The sequence below is a fragment of the Molossus molossus genome, unplaced genomic scaffold (genome assembly GCF_014108415.1).
Source record: "Molossus molossus isolate mMolMol1 unplaced genomic scaffold, mMolMol1.p scaffold_m16_p_10, whole genome shotgun sequence".
NCBI classification, from domain to species: domain Eukaryota; kingdom Metazoa; phylum Chordata; class Mammalia; order Chiroptera; family Molossidae; genus Molossus; species Molossus molossus.
In genome coordinates this window covers 13,266,284-13,285,034 of record NW_023425345.1, presented here as the reverse complement: position 1 = coordinate 13,285,034, position 18,751 = coordinate 13,266,284, and positions in this window count along the sequence as shown.

Sequence of the window (18,751 nt, the reverse complement as noted above, 5' to 3'; positions counted from 1 at the left end):
GTGACTGGAGAAAATTAAGAAGCAGTTGGATATAGGTAAGGATAACTAGTTGCCCCCACTGATGTGGCTCAGTGAATTGAGCGTTGTCCCATGGTCTGAGAGGTCCTGGTTCAATTCCCGGTCAAGGTACATGCCCGGGTTGTGGGCTCAATCCCTATTGAGAGGCATGCAGGAGGCAGCTGATTAATGTTTCTCTCTCACATCCATGTTTCTCTCTCTCTCTAAAAAAATCAATTAAAAAAAAAAACATAAGAAAAGAATAATTAGCTGTATCATTTAATCAAAAATCAGTTGCTAGTGAAAGAAATCCAAATCAAATCCTAATAAGAGAGAAGTTGTTGATCGTATATGGGAAAGTACAAGAGATTTCAGCTTCAGGAACAGTTGCATCCAGGTGCTCAAATCATATATTATCAGAACTCTTTTTCTCCTCAATCTCTTAGATTGGCCTTTTTCTTGCATTGGGTTTGCTCTCAGGAGAATTATACCCTCATGTAAGCGAAGTGGCCACCACTAGCTCCAAGCCTACATTCTATCAGCATAGTAACTCCTAAGAAATATTTTAGTAACAACTCTGGCCTATTTTCACTGACCAATAACTGTGGTCATAGGATGGGACACAGTGATTGGTTAAGACTGGGTCATGTGCTTACTCTTAGAGCTACAAATTAGATCAGATCCAGCCCAAGCACATGCTTGACAATACTGTGCCTCCAGCAACTGGAAGGCAAAAAACACCTTTGGAGCCTGTATCTCCAGGTGAAAATTTTACAAGAACCAGATCTCAGTGAGTGTTGACTGATTCTTGATATATTCTAAGGATTCAAAGAAAGAGGTGCACTCAAGCAAGGATTTAAAAAGGAAAGAAAGAACCCTGGCCAGTTTTCTCAGTGGTTAGAGCATCGGCCCGTGGACCAGAGAGTCCCAGGTTCAGTTCCCACTAAGGGCACATACCTCGATTGCAGTTTGTCCCTGGCCCTGGTTGGGGCCGTGTGGGTGGCAACCAGTCGATGTGTCTCTCTCACATCGATGTTTCTCTGTCTCTCTTCCCCTCTCTCTCCCTCCCACTCTATCTGAAGATAAATGCAAAAATGTCCTCAAGGGCCCTGGCCGGTTTGGCTCAGCGGTTAGAGCGTCGGCCTGTGGTACAGAGAGACCCGGGTTTGGTTCCCGCTAAGAGCGCGTACCTCGGTTGCAGTTTGTCCCCGGCCCTGGTTGGTTATGCGGGTGGCAGCCACTCGATGTGTCCCTTCACATCGATGTTTCTCTCTCTCTCTCTCTCTTCCTCTCTCTCCCTCCCACTCTATCTGACCAAAAAATGGAAAAATGTCCTCTGGTGAGGATAAAAAAAAAAATGTCCTCAAGTAAGGGAGGGAGAGAGGAAGGGAAGGAGGGAGGGAGAAAGGAAACAGAGAAAGGGTCCAGAAATAGAGATCTTTATACAGATGAGTCATTTGCTTTTGGACCCTAAATAGCAGAAAATAACAGAAAGACGCTAAATGACCCAGAGATTTCTCAGTTAACCAGAAGGACTAGGGTTTGTAGCAGAATTCCGATTGCATTGCCTTCCTAGCCATGGCTATTGCTTGAGGTGGCTTCCAGTTAGTTAATAGTAAGTTGGGAAGAGAGAAGGAGAAGGTAAAAATAAATAAATAAATAAATAAATAAATAAATAAATAAATAAATAAATAAACAAACAAACAGACAAAAAAACCAACCAACAGGCTTTAGGAATGTGTCTAGGAAAGAACTTCGGTTTTGGTGACGGGCTGTTAGAACTGGCTGCAAGCAAATAGATCCTAAATCGTATATCCAGGATCAAATCAAAGGGCTTTTACTACCAGGTCATGGTTTCATCCTTGCTAAAGCCTCGAGGCTGCTGGTTTACCTTCCTCTCTGTCTTGAATGGAAGCTCTTCACTGAAAATAGCTCGTCCTTGTCTCACTACTGGATGCTGAGTATTTTGTGTGTGTGTGTGGGACAGGGGGAAAGTGTGGGCTCAGGTAACTTATTTTTTGTTTCAATTTTCTGGATCACAAGGAGCCACACTGGGCCTGATGGAGAGGCCTGCACATGACTCCGAAGTTTGGGTCTTTGATGTGGCAAATAAATGAGGCTTTGGGTTGCCTGCCATGAGGAGGAGCATGGGTAGTGGTTGTTTAGCATTGTTACATTTACATCGCCAGCATCTTTTTTCATTTTCAGTGCAGGCATGAAAGTCTCTCACGATGTGGTGATGAATTGCTTGGCCCCTCATTTCCTGCTACAGAGGTGCACTTACGACTCAGGATGACTCATCAGAGTACATCATCATTCCTGACCCCATGACTGGTTCCCAAAGAGAACCAATCAACTCATTATTTAGGGATTTATATGGATACAGAAAGAGAGCGTTTCTTTTCTTTTGTGATTTTCAGTGTTCGGAAAAATGTAGCATCGAGTGAGGGACCGTCTTTACTGTCAAATATAAAATGAGCTGATCAAGCATACAGCCCATACAGTGGCAGACATAACGGATGCAGGGAGAGAGGTCCTTTGTTACTTGAAGCCCTCAGCTCAGTCTGAAATTAAAGCCACTCTGGACTTCCCAGTTTGAACAGCAAATAAATTCCCTCTTCTCCTTGACTGGTTCAGATGGAGTTCTGGGACTTGCAGGGAAAACATCTGGCACTGCCTTAGTGTCGGAGTTAGGACTATAAATCAGGTCTTAGGATCCCAACTCAGGGCTCTTGTCTTCATCCTGTGATAGTTTATAAAATCGTTGTCACTTAAAATTAATTTTAAAAAATAATAATGAAATATGGCGATAAAGATACTAACCAGGTATCAGATCAGTATTTGCAGAGAAATGAGAACATTTTTCTTTGAGAGAGGTAAAACTGTATGACCCTAGGAAGCTGTTGGGAAGTCTAACTACGGGGAGAAGATACTAGAATGATAGGGTATTAAGGTCTCTTGCTGAGACCCCAACATAAGTTTGCTCAAAATCTCATGATGATATTTGCAAACTGACATCAAGTAACCAAATAACCATGAAGCCGGGGGGCAGGACAGCGGGAGGATGCTATTCCAAGATTCACAGTAGCAAGAGTTTAGATTCTACACCAGACTGCCTGAGTTCAATGGCAACTCCTTTATTTACCAGCAGTTTGAATTTGGGCAAACCCCTTAACCTTTCTTTATTATTATTATTTTTTTCTTTATTGATTTTAGAGAGGAAGGAAGGGAGAGAGAGAAAGATAGAAACATCAATGACAGAGAACATCAATTGGCCACCTCCTGCAAGCCCCTCATTGGGGATTTTACCCACAACCTGGGCATGTGTTCTGACCAGGAATCAAACCAGTGACCTCTCGGTGCATGGGTCAATGCTCAACCACTGAGCCACACCGGCTGAGCCCATTAACCTTTCTAAGACTGCTCTCCCTCATACATAAAACAGTACATTCCTCACTGGGTTGTGGTCAAGATTAAAGAGATGTATTCTATGCAAAGCATTTAGCTCAGTTTTTGGCATATAGCAAGAGCTCAATTTATACTTATTAGAAGTAGTATCATTTTTGCTGCTGGCCGGAGTAAACAGTCGGATATGCCAATTGGAGTTCCAAGAACTTCAGCAGAGAAAAAGAGAGAACCTTGGAAGCTTAAGACTGGTGAGAGAAGCCAAGTGTGTCAGTTCGGGTCCTTTGAGAAGCAGATGCCAAAATGGAATTTGAAGTACAAGAAGTTCACTGGGGGCGGAGGACGCCTGTGAAAAAATAAAGGGGAGAAGAAACGGGGATAGGTGGGGCGACCTTCAGGAGGGAACAGGAAGAGGTGAGAAGACGTCGCAGGTGTGACATCTGTCAATCTCAGGGTAGGGTCCTCCCACTGCCCTGCCCCACTGGCTTCAGCTTCTTGGTTATTTGATGCCAGTTTGCAAACATCATTATAAGATTTTGACCAAATTCATTTTGGGTGCTCAGCAAAAGAAACTAGTACCTTAGTTTTCTGTTATTCTAGTATCTCCCTGTAATTAGACTTCGCACCAAGGGATGGAGGAGGATTGGGCGGGAGGGGCCCCAGACCACAGTGCATCCTGGAGGAAGCCTCAGCCCAGAGCAGCCGGGGTCTGTGGGAGAGGGCCTGGCTTGGCAGGACCTGGCTCCAGTGCTTCTGGGGGGCGCGATCGATCGAGTGCGGCCTCAGTGAGAGGGCCCCCGCCGGGTCGCAAGGCGCAGCAGCCGGAGACTGTCAGAACCCACTCCTCACAGCAGGCTCGCTGGCCCCCACTCCTCACAGCAGGCTCGCTGGCCCCCACTCCTCACAGCAGGCTCGCTGGCCCCCACTCCTCACAGCAGGCTCGCTGGCCCCCACTCCTCACAGCAGGCTCGCTGGCCCCCACTCCTCACAGCAGGCTCGCTGGCCCCCACTCCTCACAGCAGGCTCAGTGGCCCCCACTCCTCACAGCAGGCTCGCTGGCCCGGCCGCCGGCCGCTCGAGGAGCGTTTTCCTGCGAACGCGCGTTCCCTCTCGGGGATCTCTAAGCCCTCAGCAGCCAAGGCCCATGGGCAGCAGCAGGGTTGGAGCCAGCCCGAGTTCCCATCTTTCTGGAGATTTCTCGCCGTCTCCTAGCTGAAGCCAATATCATCTTTTGTCTATTATTATTATTTTTTTCTTTATTGATATGAGAGAGGAAGGAAGAAAGAGTGAGAGGGAGAGAGAAACATCGATGAGAGGGAACATCGATGGGCCGCCTCCTGCACGCCCCCCACTGGGGATCGGGCCCACAGCCTGGGCATGTGCCCTGACCGGGGATCGAACTGGCGACCTCTTGGTGCATGGGTCGACGCTCAACCACTGATCCACACTGGCCGGGCATTGTCTATTATTATTATTATCATTAATATTATTATTATTATTAGCCTCCTAATTGATTTTCCTGCTTCTGTCCTGGACCCTTGTTCAGTCTGTTCTCAGAGCTATTTTTTTGACATGAGCCAGGTGGTAATATTCTTTCCTCAAAACCCATCAAAAGCTTCATTTCAGCCCTGGCCAGTTTGACTCAGCGGTTGGAGCATTGACCTGTGGACCAGAGAGTCCTGGAATCGATTCCTGCTAGGGGCACATACCAAATAAATAAATAAGCTTCATTTCACTCAGAAAAGTCCTCATGCTGGCCTGAAGCCTGGCTCTGTTTGACCTCCCATTACTGTACCTCCTCCCTATTGCCCACTCACCTAGTTCTGTCACACCAGCATCCAGTGTCATTCCTGGAACGAGACAGACGTGCCCAGGGCCACTTGCTACTCCCTCTGCCTGAGGTGCAGGTCTCCGCCCTCACCTCCTTCAGGTCTTTGCTCAAATGCCACCTTTCAGTGATGCCTCCACGGATGACTCGATTTAAAACAGCAGTGTGCTTGTCCCCAGCAAATCCTTTCCAGCTGGGTTTCTCTCTGTAGCATTTACCACCGTCAAACATACAGTACTTCTTCCTTCTTTTGTGTACTGTCTGTCTCTCCCACTGGAAGGTAAGCTCTCTGGGCTCTGTTTTGTACACAGCTGTGATATTTGTCGAATGAGTGATTAAATTGTGTCAACAGCAGCAGAAGGGATGGAGAAGAACCTGGGACTGTCCTGCTGACATTAAAAAAGCACAGAGTCTGGAGTCCGCGAGCTCCGGCAGTTCACCAGTTGTGCGACTGTAGAAAAATCACCTACCTTTTGTGTGCCCCACTGTCCACATCTGCAAAATGAGGTTAACAATAAATGTGTTGCTACTTGTGAAAGCTACTGAACGTAAGAAGACAGCCGCATAGGTGTCTTGACTCTTGTTTCCATGGCCTGATGAACAGTGGCATGCTGTGGTCTCATACCACGGTGTTGAAGTCACGTGCAGTTCCTCCAGTGACGTGGTACACATTGGGTTAGTTATCATTAGTCAATGGCTGGGTCCTCACCCAAGCTCTGCACACATTCATTCTATCTCCCTAAGCAAGGATCTGGGTCTCAGCTTCTTCATTTGTAAAGAGATAAGGTGATACCCACCATACCTAGCTAGGAAGGACGATGATCCAATGAGATATTGTTTGGGAAATCCTTCTGAAAACTGGGAAATTCTACACAAATGTGGATGATTCGTGGTGGTTGGTGACACGGATTCATGTGCCTGCATCTAGAGCCCCCAGTGGAGTGGAGGAAGAACCTAAGAAAAAGAATCATGATGAGCAAAGTGTCTATATCCTTTTGCCTCTTCCAACCCAACCACTGAGCAGGCATTCTCTTAGGGCTTCTGGTTGTTTGAGATACACAGACTGTATTCCCCTTGTACTTTTTCAACCATCTTTTCTTAATCTATTAGACCTGCCTTAAAGTGGGGGGCCCATATATATTCACGGTTAAGTTACCCACTGAAAGTTTTAAAGTGGATATATTATAACGGAATCATCAAGATAAAGAAAAATCTTGCTTGAACTAACCCTACCTTGGTCAGATTTTCATGTTAGCTTATGATTTAACACATAGCTATGATAAAGAATTTATTCTTCAATTCCTTTATTTAAAAGTGAAACCATTTCATGGCTCTGATTAACTCCTGGATGCTATTACCTTTGTTTGAGAGAAGGCTGTACCTCTCACCATTATAGCTTGCTGTCCCAAATGGACATACACAGGGAACTGTCATGTATACATGAAAAAAGATGACCTACCTATGCGATGTTACAGTAGGGTATTAAAGTACAATTTCGGCCATTTTCCCCAATGAAGGCTAATTCATCAGCCTCCCATTTGGAATAAATTCTGGCAAAATTGGAGCACAGAGCTATTCACCACTGTACTTCACTCTGGAAATAATTGTCTTTGTTCAATTAGGAATCTACATTTTCATGCCAGTCTTCACAGACGATTTTGAATGGAGAATGCAGTCTGTTCAGAGCTATCCTTCTCGGAACAACAAAACCAGCAGCCTGAGTCCTCAGCCCCTTGTTAGACTGAACATTTTTTCTTCCAATGGACTGAGAAAAATGTCAGATTAATGACTTCCTGGGTTTATTTATTTAATATGACCAAAATATCTTAGGAAATTTATATATGGATTTAACATTTTTTTAAAGACCTCCTTGAGTCGGACTTGGAAAGGTATCCATTTTTCTGCGATCTTCAATTAATTTGTCATATTATAATGACTAGGTTTTGTACAGAGCAAAATCTGACCATTTATTTTTGTCACTTATGAAACCACTTACTCTTAGGTGCTTTTTAAGTACAAAATGTTGTACAACTCATAACAAAAACTTTGAGCATTAACGATTGTTATGCCCATTCAACAGATGAGAACAGAGAGTTTATGTGATCCTCCCAAGGTCACTCACTGACTCATTGGTGAAACAGAGAGTCAACTGCAGGTCGGCTGGCTCCAGGGCCCATGCTCTCTCATGCCTCTAGCATTTTTGTTGTTGTTGTTAACTCGGCCAAAGGAAAATAATGAAAAGCATTAAAATGCTACAGATAGAAGTAAGAAAAATACCAACTCAGCAAAGGTCTTTTCTATAAGCCAGCCTGCTCCCATAATTCCAAATGAGCCCATAGTTAGCATTTCTGATAAAAATAAAAGGCTCACGATGACAAAATATATTAGCACAAGGACAACTTCTTAAATAATGAGTTACTATCCATAGCATTACATAGTTTAATCTTTCCTCCAAGACTGATTCGGAAGCTAAACCATGTCTTCTATGTTTTCAACAAAACTTAGTTATTAAGTATGAAAATGAATGAATCATTCTCTTAATAACCACAAGAGGCAGGCAGGATATATAGAATCCATATATTATAGATAGATCTTGAGTGTGCGCACACACGTGTGCGATTGTGTATGCTTACGTGTGTGTGCATTAATGTACATATGAAAGTCAAAAAACCCCATAAGTACAAGAAGTAGAACTCTCGCCAAACCTTTCATTGTCCCCTTTAGAAACATTATACAGGTATTGTAAATCTCCACCTTTGAAGCAAAGTAATTCCTTCTCTTTAATAATACTCTTGTAAACCTACACATGAGTGTTTCCCCATTCTTCTCTGTCTTTGACCATGCCGGTTCACAACGACAAGAAGAAGAAAGGACTTACTGAAGCACCTGGATGGAAAGCGATAGCCAACCCAACTCTCCTTTTTGAAAATACAGAGTTAGTATTTGAGAGAGTTCAGGTCAAATGGGACTTGTAAGCCAAGGGAGCGATAACTTCCACATTTCGTACTGACTTGGATTCTGGCGAAGTGTTTGTCTGGGGCGGTGAGTTGGTGGGAGGAATGTAGCACGTTCTGTTTTTATCAACCTGCTCCTGGAGGCTATGACAGGTGTGCAGATTACTTTCCAATAATGCCTAGTAGCAATTTTTCCCACCTTCACAGGAACTGGCCATCTGGCTCTGAGGGCCAGAGATAATTCAGTCTCTAAATTAGCTCAGCTCCGGGTCCTCCTGAGCAAAAACTGATAAATGAGTCAGATTACACTGCTCCCAAGGCAGTGTCAATAACTCAGCAGCACTTGGCCGCTCTGCATGCCCGCCTCAGATGCCTTCAGAAAGGAAAATAGAGCTTTCATTGAATTAACCTATCTTAAATTCGAGCACATTACTTAAGGGGATCAAGCTTTATGATGGCTAAATAAGAAAACTAAAAATACATTTGCAAGCATGTAGATCTTTTCCATGTAACCTTTGGTCTCATACAATAAAACGCCATCTTCAATTTTGGCCCTGGAGGCTGTAGAATGAATAATTTCACCCATGAAAGTTTTCTTCTCCATAAAAATGGTGGCTAAAGCTGAAATATGACCAAGCTGTCTAGCTAATAAGCTCTCTGGCTTAAGAAAAAAATAAATGTATCTATCAAGTGAGGGAAAGATGCAAAACTGTGATATGAACCATTTAGACCAAAAGACAAAACTTTGAGAAAAACAGATTTTTTTTTTCTTCCAGCTCTAATTACTTGAACTGGCTGGCAAAATTGATACCATTGATCAGATAATACCTTAAATCTCCATTAGATTTTGTTCATGTGGCCATAGACATCTTGAGGTATTTATTTTGTACAACCAGAATTAGGGTGAAAAAAATTATGATTTGAGGAGAAGGGAGAGAGTTGCTGGGAATGCAAAGCATTCAAGCACGGCCCAGTTTCCGAGAGCCCCTGAGATTACATGTAGCAATGACAAGATGACATAATTGAATTAAGTGGCACAGCAGTAAGTAGAAAGTAAGCCCACAAGGCTCTGTCTCTTGGGAGAACGTCAGCTCAAACATTTTCAAAAATGTCTTATTAAAACGAGGGTCAATAAACTAAAGTTATCTCAGCTTGGGGAAATAAAATATATTTCTCTGGGGAAACGCGTTCTTCTTCTCTGGAGAAAGCATAAGAAAAGAAAAACCTCTTTAGGAGAGTAAAGAATACTCGTCCTCCTGAAATTTAAAGGAAACAAGCTAGTATTTGTAGGGTGGAAAAGGAAGAAGATTGAACAGTGGTGAACGTGCAGGGCGTGCTTTCACCTATAAAAGTCTTCTTTTTCTGCTGTCCTCTTCCCTGGCAGGCAAAACTGAGTAATCGTGCTTGTACCATGTCATAGCCCTGACTGGACCGGGATGAATATTTGAATGTACGTTAGAAAATCTATTGGCTGTCCAACAACCAATCAAATCCTCACTCTCGGGAGAACTTAGGTCATGCCAAGCTAGGGTAGTCAGTCTTGACCAAAACTAGATGCAAACTGAATTGAAGATGAGCCAGAGTGAAGAGTGAAGTAGAAGAGAGAGGCAGCTACTCCACAGAAAAGTTATTGGGGGACACCCACAGAGGCAGAGCTCAGTTCCCAGTTCCTTCCTAGTGAGGCTCAGCTGAACCCAATTTCCTTTCAGAAGAAATATATAAGAATGCTCTTATAACATTATAATACCCCCATTTGCCCCACTTTTTTTTAGTTAAGCTATCTTCAATGGGTTTATAGCTAATTCATTCTTCAATGAGACAAGTATATAATGATAGCATCCTTATCATTTGAAGACTATAGAAAATTGGGAATAAGGAAGAAAAGCATATCATAGTCATTCAATGTTTCATGGACCAGACATTGTGTTAGATGTGCAATATTTAATCTTTCTAGCAACTCCATGTCTCAAGGACATTTCCATACTAATCATGCAGATGAACCACATGAGTCAGAGAGCATGATAAACTTGCCTAACACCCCACAGAGTCAGGATTGAAACTCAGGTCGACCTGGTCCCAGAGCCACTTCCCTGTCACTGCCCAGGCTTTGGGACAATGCAAATACTGTTCCCAAGTGACGCCAAGACGCCTGAAAACAGTGAAGACACAGGTTGCCATATGTAATGGTTAATTTTATGTGTCAGCCTGGAGGGTGTTCTTGGATGGAAGGAAAATATACATTGGTGAACTTTGACATTTTAGTTCAGTTCTTTTAGATATGGATGTGCTATTAGGAGTTTGCCCCTAAACCATGAGTGTATAGTTTAGAGATCAGCCCGAGATTTCAGCAAAGTTTATATGCAGAATTTAGTGCTCTGTCCCTGTTCATTCACCCAGGAAATGTCCTCTCGTCCTGTAATTTCTCTGAAACCTGTCCTCCAGTTCTTCAAACCAGTGACACTGTGGCTTGCTATCAAAACCAGAAACCCACACAGCCTTACTTCCTTTTCCCAAGGGTCAACTGTCTCCAGAATCTGCCTTTCTGGGTGACTTTCCAGTGCCTTCAGCCCATTATTTCTTGTATTTTTTCCAGAGTTTGTGTTGTTATTATTATTATTTTTTTATCCTCACCCGAGGACATTTTTTCATTTTTTATTCAGATAGAGTGGGGAGGGAGAGAGAAAGAAAGAAACATCAATGTAAAAGAGACACATCGAGTGGTTGCCACCCGCACGACCCAACCAGGGCCGGGGACAAACTGCAACCAAGGTACATGCCCTTAGCGGGAACCGAACCCGGGTCTCTCTGGACCGCAGGCCGACGCTCTAACTGCTGAGCCAAACCGGCCAGGGCTGTGTTGTTATTTTCAGGAGGGTTTTTCATATAGGAGCTGCCCAGTCATGACCCAAAGTGGCAGGCTGTTTGAGACTACCATTTGCAAATAACCACACACACAAAAGTCTTGGGAAGTATTCTTTCAGCTTTTCAGGAACAAATAGTAAGAAGATTTAGTGTTCAAGGACTTCAGATGAAGCCGACCTCAGTCATTACATGCTAATGTCATGCTTCAGTGCATGTCAAACAGGTAACGAGACACAAGCTCTTTTAAACTGGAATTTTCTTAAGTCCCAAGTATCAAATTTCTAGCTTAATAAGTAGCACATAGTGAATGAGTTAATTACATAAAATGTTAGAATGTGATACATGCTATAAAAAAAAGTAAAATCAGGGCAGGGAAATTGGGAGGCTAGGGTAGGGTGGAGGGCCTTGTGATTTAAAAAAAATTTTTTTTTTCTTTATTGATTTTAGAGAGGGAGGAAGTAAGAGGGAGAGAGAGATAGAAACATTGATGAGAGAGAACATCGATTGGTCACCTCCTGCACCCCCCCCACTGGGGATCAAGCCCACAACCTGGGCATGTGTCCTGACTGGGAATCGAACTGGCGAAACATTGGTGCATGGGTTGAAGCTCACCCACGGAGCCACATTGGCCGAACGGGCCTTGTGATTTAAATGAGATGGTCAGGGTGTGGCTCACGGACATGATGACATCACGCAGATTCGTGAAGGAGATATGGATTTGCCTTGCACGTATCTGGGGAAGCAGTGTTCTAGAATGAGGGAACAGCATCAGATACTCCATGCACTTAGGGCCGCATACTTAATCTTCTTGATAACCTCAAGAAAGAGGGTTTATGGTTTCCATTGCACAGATGTGGAAACTGAGGCTCTGGGAGGTTAAATAATTTGTTTATGGTCATAAAGCTGGTCAGTAACAGAGCCAAGTTTTAATCCTAGGCACTCTGTCTTCAGACCCTACCCTCGTGACCACTCTGCTCTTTCCTATTGGATGGGTTCCTCTCCATTTTTCCACAATAAATATTCTGTATGCTTTTAATTGTTGAGAGACTTAGTGCCGACCCTGGAGGTGCGTGGAGTGCAGTAGTTAGCATATGAATAGATCAGATGCCAGGTTAGGTGGCAGGTTTTACAACAAAGGTCTATAGGGACATGGAGGTGAAGGCACCTTGCAAACTTCACACTGAAAGCTGACTCAACAAAGGAACACCAGAAAATTCGCCCTGTGCAACTCTGTCCCAGAGTTTCTGCTTGCCGGTGTAAACCCTGCGGAGTCACCTGGCAGCCCTCTGCAACCCGCACAAAGCTGCCCGAGTCTGCACTCAGGACAGCTCTCTCCAAGAGAAGAAGGAGGAAAGGAAAGAAGGAAGAGACAAAGGACAATGTCAGGGAAAACTCGTGGTAGAACTTGTTTCCTCTCTGTGGGTAAATATACCTTCCTTAGAGCACGTTATACACCTTAAATATATAAAACATTTACTTCTCAATTAGACATTAATAAAGCTGGGGAAAATGGATAGGCACTCCTGAATAAAAGTGTTGTGGTTTTGTTTGTTTTTTAAATATGTTTTTATTGATTTTCCAGAGAGAGAGGAAGGGAGAGAGAGAAACATCGATGTGAGAGAGAAACATCGATTGGCTGCCTCCTGCATGCCTCCCACTGGGGATCAAGCCCACAACCTTGACATGTGCCCTGACTGAGAATTAATCCAGGATGTCTCAGTCCATGGGATGATGCTCAGTCCACTGAGACACACCAGCAGGCTCCTAAAGAAAAGGTTTGGCCAACAGCTAATGTCTCCAGGTGAGCTGGTAAGTACTAAATGCCAGTACTGAGGCTCACTAAGATCCCAAACTGAAATTATGCACTGAAACAACCCACCATGTTCAGCCAAGCAATTCTAATTCTTATTTCCTTTTGTAGTCTAAGCACACATATCTAGAGACACTTACTTCACTGCTCCAAGATTCACGTTCTTTACCTGTGACAAGGGGTTGTGACCTTTCCCCTTCGCAGGGCTGTTGTGAGTATGAAATGAGATCATACAATACTTGCCACACATCAAGTGCTCAATAAATGGTAACAGCTATTATTTCTATTCCCAGCTGCTTCTTGGACACCAGAGTATTCAATAAGTGCTTGGTGACTATGAATTTAAAATTCCATTTCTTTGGTTTAGGTAAAAATATTTGAAAACAAAGTCATATATGAGAAGAGTGGGAAAGCATAGGGTTTTCAAGACGAAAGGACTTGGGTGTGACTCTGCCCCTGTCAGCTATTCACAGAGGGAGCTCCTGGGAATGACTGAACCTCAGTTTCCTCATTGGTGCGATAAAAAGAGCAATCCTAAAAAATTATAATAAAGAGCTATATTTTATTAAATTCTTACTGCAGACCAGAGGCTTCTAAATATTTTTATTATGCCATAAAATCTTATTGGTTTATTTATTTATGTTTTATCTCCACCAAGGACATTTGTGCATTTATCTTCAGATAGAGCGGGAGGGAGAGAGGGAGGAAGAAATAGAGAGAAACATCGACGTGAGAGAGACACATCAACTGGTTGCCACCCACACGACCCCAACCGGAGGGGCCAGGGACAAACTGCAATTGAGGTACATGCCCTTAGCAGGAACTGAGCCCGGGCCCCTCCAGTCCGCAGGCTGATGCTCTAACCACTGAGCCAAACCTGCCAGAGCTTTCCATAAAATCTTTATAAGATAAGTAGTATTCATATAATGGGTATCTAAAGAGAAGGATTGAAAAGATGCTAATTCTTGTTGTTCCAGGAAACTCTTATCCTTCTTTGCAAGAATTTTCTCATCTTTCGGGTCACTTCACTTTCAAGGTCTCAAAGCTCAGACCTGTGTCCTACTTTCCTTGAAATTTCATCCAATCCCATGGTTTAAATACCATCTATTAACTGCTTACTTTCTTTTTTATTTTTTTATTTTTAATCCTCACCCGAGGACATTTTTTCTTTTTTCTTTTTGTTCAGATAGAGTGGGAGGGAGAGAGAGGGAGAGAGAAACATCGACGTGAAAGGGACACATCGAGTGGCTGCCACTCACACGACCCAACCAGGGCCGGGGACAAACTGCAACCGAGGTACATGCCCTTAGAGGGAACCGAACCCGGGTCTCTTGGCACCGCAGGCTGACCCTCTAACCACTACATCGAACCGGCCAGGGCATGCTTACTTTCTTTTTTAAAAATACATTTTTATTGATATTTTTTAGAGAGAGAGGAAGGGAGAGAGAGATAGAAACATCAATGAGAGAGAATCATTAATCGGCTGCCTCCCACACACCCCCTACTGGGCATCGAGCCCACAACCTGGGAGTGTGCCCTGGCTGGGACTCGAACAGGGAGCTTTCAGCCCATGGGACAATGCTCAATCCACTGAGCCACAAGGCCAGGCTATAAACTGCCTACTTTCAAGGTTATGTTTTTCAGTCACAACATCTCCCCTGGGTCCTAATGCTTACATCTGGTGTGTCCTCTGCATTTTCAAGCTTAACATGTCAAGAAGGAACCCCTGACCTTTTCCTTAAAGCCCGCTCCTCCCATAGTCTTCCCTATCACACCTGTTAGCAATTTTATTGTTGCAGTTGTCGCAAGCCAAAACTCTTGCGGTCACCTGGACCGTCTCTGACATCCCACAGCCTGCCTTTCATCACAGAGTGCTGTGCCCTCTCAGGAGATGCCCGGGTCAGAGCTCTCTCCCATGCCTGCTGCTGCCCCTCAGTCCAGGCCTCCACCCTCCTTGCTTGGCTTCTTGCCGCCAGTGTTTCCTAACTGCTCTCCCTGCTTGGACTGCAGTGTCCTCCCCCCATCCCCCACCCTCATACCCCTGCTGGAATCCTGCTCACTGGAGGGTCCGACAGCAGCCCCCACGCCATGACCTCGGCTGCTTTTCCTCCTCGGAGAAACTCAGCCGAAGTAGCTCCATTTATCTCAGAAGTATCCACACTTACGTAAGCACAGAAAACTTCTTCCTTCTATATAACTATTTACAATATTTTTGTGGGACATATTTTGCAAAATGTTTGGCAGAACCGTGAAGATCTCTTTCAACTCCAAAATTTCATAAATCTATACTAGGGTCAATATTCATAATCTATAAAGTTATATAATTAACAATAATTTATCATATATTTTATATGATTAAATAATGATACATATATTTAATAAACCATCATATATTAATATATATTATATATCACATCTTATAAAGGTATGGATGGACCTTTAATCATTTTCTTTTAGCTTTACGGGAAGTCTGTCAGGCAAATATGAAAATGGGAATTTGCCCTTTGAGTGACAGCTCCGCCCAAATAAGTTTGAAAAATGATATAACAGACTTTGACCGGATAGCTTTTACATTTTTCTTCTAGCATTCTTCGAGCTGTCTTTTTCTTAGGGTTTCGTAAGAGGCGTGTTTTAGCAGGGAAAGTGACTTTCACTCTTTGGTGTGAAACCCTCAAGACTGAGTGGTGATACTCAGTAACTTGAGAGATAACAGCCTCTAAGGATGGAAAGGTAAAAGAAAACTTCCCTTGGGACAGACAGAGGAGGGCGGGTTCCAAGGAAAGGACTTCCCTTTCTGACAACAGCCGAGGACAAGGGGACCAGGCTCTTGCACAGGGCCTTTCTCTCTCCCGCAGACAGGATGCTGGGCCGCGTGTGGACACGGCTGTGTCTCGGTGTTGCTCCAGGTGAAGGACCAGGCTTGCTTTTAAATCACCATTCTGATATTTATATTTTTGCAAAAATAAATAAATAAAGTGCTAGAATAACAGAATTTTAGGAAATGAACCCATACAAAATATAAGGCCAGGTATGTAATTAAGGGACTCAGCAAACATAAAATCACTGTTTAATTTCTATAACAGTTTCTAAGTACTTATTCTCAGTTTCTGTATTTAATCCCCTCAGATCAGAACAAACACTTTGGGGTCTGGCCCCAGCCCATGGGCTTCATATTGAGCAGTCCTGCTCTATATCTCTTGCTTTTGTCACTAATTATATATAACAATGAATCTTTTTAATTTCCTTGAGAGCAAGAGATACTGTGTCCTTGCAGTACCTGGGAGAAAACACTGTGCCTATTGGGTGCTCATTGGAGGGGTGCAATGTTCATGCACTCGATAGCTGGATGATAGATAGATAGATAGATAGATAGATAGATAGATCTTTATAAAAAAACTTAGCATATTTTTTCCTTTTATACTTCTTCTTGGTTCAAAGTTTATCCTTCTCTTGGCTCAGTTTTGGGAGTTTTAACAAGAAACAAAACCTTTGTAGAAAGTAAAAAAAGAAAAAAACTATTATAGAGCATAATGTTTATGATGTACACAAAATAATAGTTTTAGAAAAGCTTTTGAATACATTCCTTTCAAAGAGAAAAGTCACACATGAACAAACTTGAATGTGGCTGTCTTGCTTTTAAAGATCTCTTAGGACAGAGATTTCAAAACTCCCAATAAGGGTCTCAATTGTGGATAAGGTTACTTTAAAACAACCCCATATGTCATTTTCTTAGAAAGAAAAATTAAGTTTTTATATCATCTGAGCTTCCCTGATACAAAATTCAACTTTAAAATTCAAAAAAGAAAAAAAAGAGCCCTGGCCGGTTTGGCTCAGTGGTTAGAGCGTCGGCCTGCGGTCCTGAGAGACCCGGGTTCGGTTCCCGCTAAGGGCACGTACCTCGGTTGCAGTTTGTCCCCGGCCCTGGTTGGGTTGTGTGGGTGGCAACCACTCGATGTGTCCCTTTCACGTCGATGTTTCTCTCTCTCTCTCTCTGTTCCTCTCTCTCCCTCCCACTCTACCTGAACAAAAAAAAAAAAATGGAAAAATGTCCTCGGGTGAGGATAAAACAAAAAAAAAACCAAACAAAAAAGAAAAAAAAGAGAGATGCCTAATCTATTTGCTTTCAAGAGCTGGATGTTTTCTTGATTCACCTATGAAGCTCTAATAGCAAAGTCTAATACCTAAGTCTAACGCATTTTTTAAGCAAGCTGATAGCCTTTATTTTAGGCATAAAGAGCGAAAAGATCTTTAATGAGTTCATCTGTGGTTTGCTAGTAGCAAGAACCTTTTTTTGGTGCAATATGGTTAACTTCTTTGTACTAACAAAGTCATATTAACAAAACGATGACTGTGGAAATGAGCCCTTGCTGCCCTTAAAAGCAGGATTCCCAGGAGCTGTCAATCAGACTGCGCTGCAAACAGCCAATGGGCTGCCATGACCGAGCTCGACCGCAGGACAGGGAAGGACAGGGGTGTGGCAGAATCCAGGATACCGAGCCTGGACATGTGCTCCACTGAACTCCGTCTTCATAGCTGTCTCCTGTCCTCTCTACTTCGTCCACTTCTGCTTCAGAATAAGTTGATCCACTGTCTTGGGTTTCATCTGCAGCTCAATGTCCTGTACAAAAACGTTTGTTGGGATCACAAACAAGAAAACAAATTGGTTGGCGAAACATTTCAAATGTTCTTATACAATGATAAAGGACAAAACTATAGTAAAGCAGGAATAGGCTGAAACAATATATTTGCATCTGAAATGCTCATATTATAATTTGCAAAGATTCATTCAAGTGTATGAGAGAAATCCATGTCCCAATCAATAAATGGGCAAAGACCGGGTAGTTCATCCAACAGAAAATACAAATAGGAAATAAATGAAAGAATAATGTAATCCTTGCTAGTGTTTAAAGAAATGGAAATGAAAGAAATTGATAGTAAAATATATTAATTTAGAATGCCCAGTTATATAAAATGTTAAAGATCTTAGAAACTTAAATTCATTAAATATTAACATTCAAACAAATTGCATGTTTGAAGGGAAACGGGACAATTCTCACGTTCTGATAGCATTCTAAGTGGTTAATTCACAAATTGATAAAACATGGAAAAAACTATAAAGATATCCATACCATTTTGGCCTGAGTAAAAAAAAAAAAAGAGAGAGAGAGAGAGAGATAAACCATAGTGGCATTTATTCTGAGGACATAACTCAACAGAATCAAAAAAAGCTATAAGCATGAAGATACTTACTATAACTGAAGAAATAAACTTATCATAAAACAAAAGAAGGTTAAGTAGCCAAGCAAAAAGAATACTTCATAAAGTTACATAGAAATCTAAAACAATGTGAACATCAAAAATGCAAAGCAATTCTACCTGTTTTAAAAACTGTGCGTCTTTGGTGCTTTGCAAACTTTAAAAGACGCCAAGTTGTTTTGAATGATCGGTTAAGATTTTTTTTTCCTCCCCCTTTTCACAAATTCCTTTACTTGGGTTATACGTTTGCTATGTATTTTTCTCCCTTCACGTGTCTTCCAGGGAAGAAAAGAGTGTATGGAGAAGACCCTTCTCCCCCTCACCTTGCAGTCAGACTCTGCCTACACTCAATTTTCTCCAGCCCTGTCAGCTCCTTCTGGGAGGAGGTGATGCGTAGGGCTAATCCTGTCTGCTGGCTGCCCCCTATTCAGGAGGGTATGCAAATACTTCCAAACCAGAGATTTTAGACCTATTCATGGCCCAAGACAACACACTTTTCATTAGCATTTGAAGTGTGAGGGCTGAAAAAGGGGAATGGACAACTTTTTTTTTTCTCTTTCTCTTTTGGCTGGAAGCTTTGGGGAGACTTGAAAATGTACGTTTTTCATCCCTTCCAACACGCCATTGGCACTAAACTTC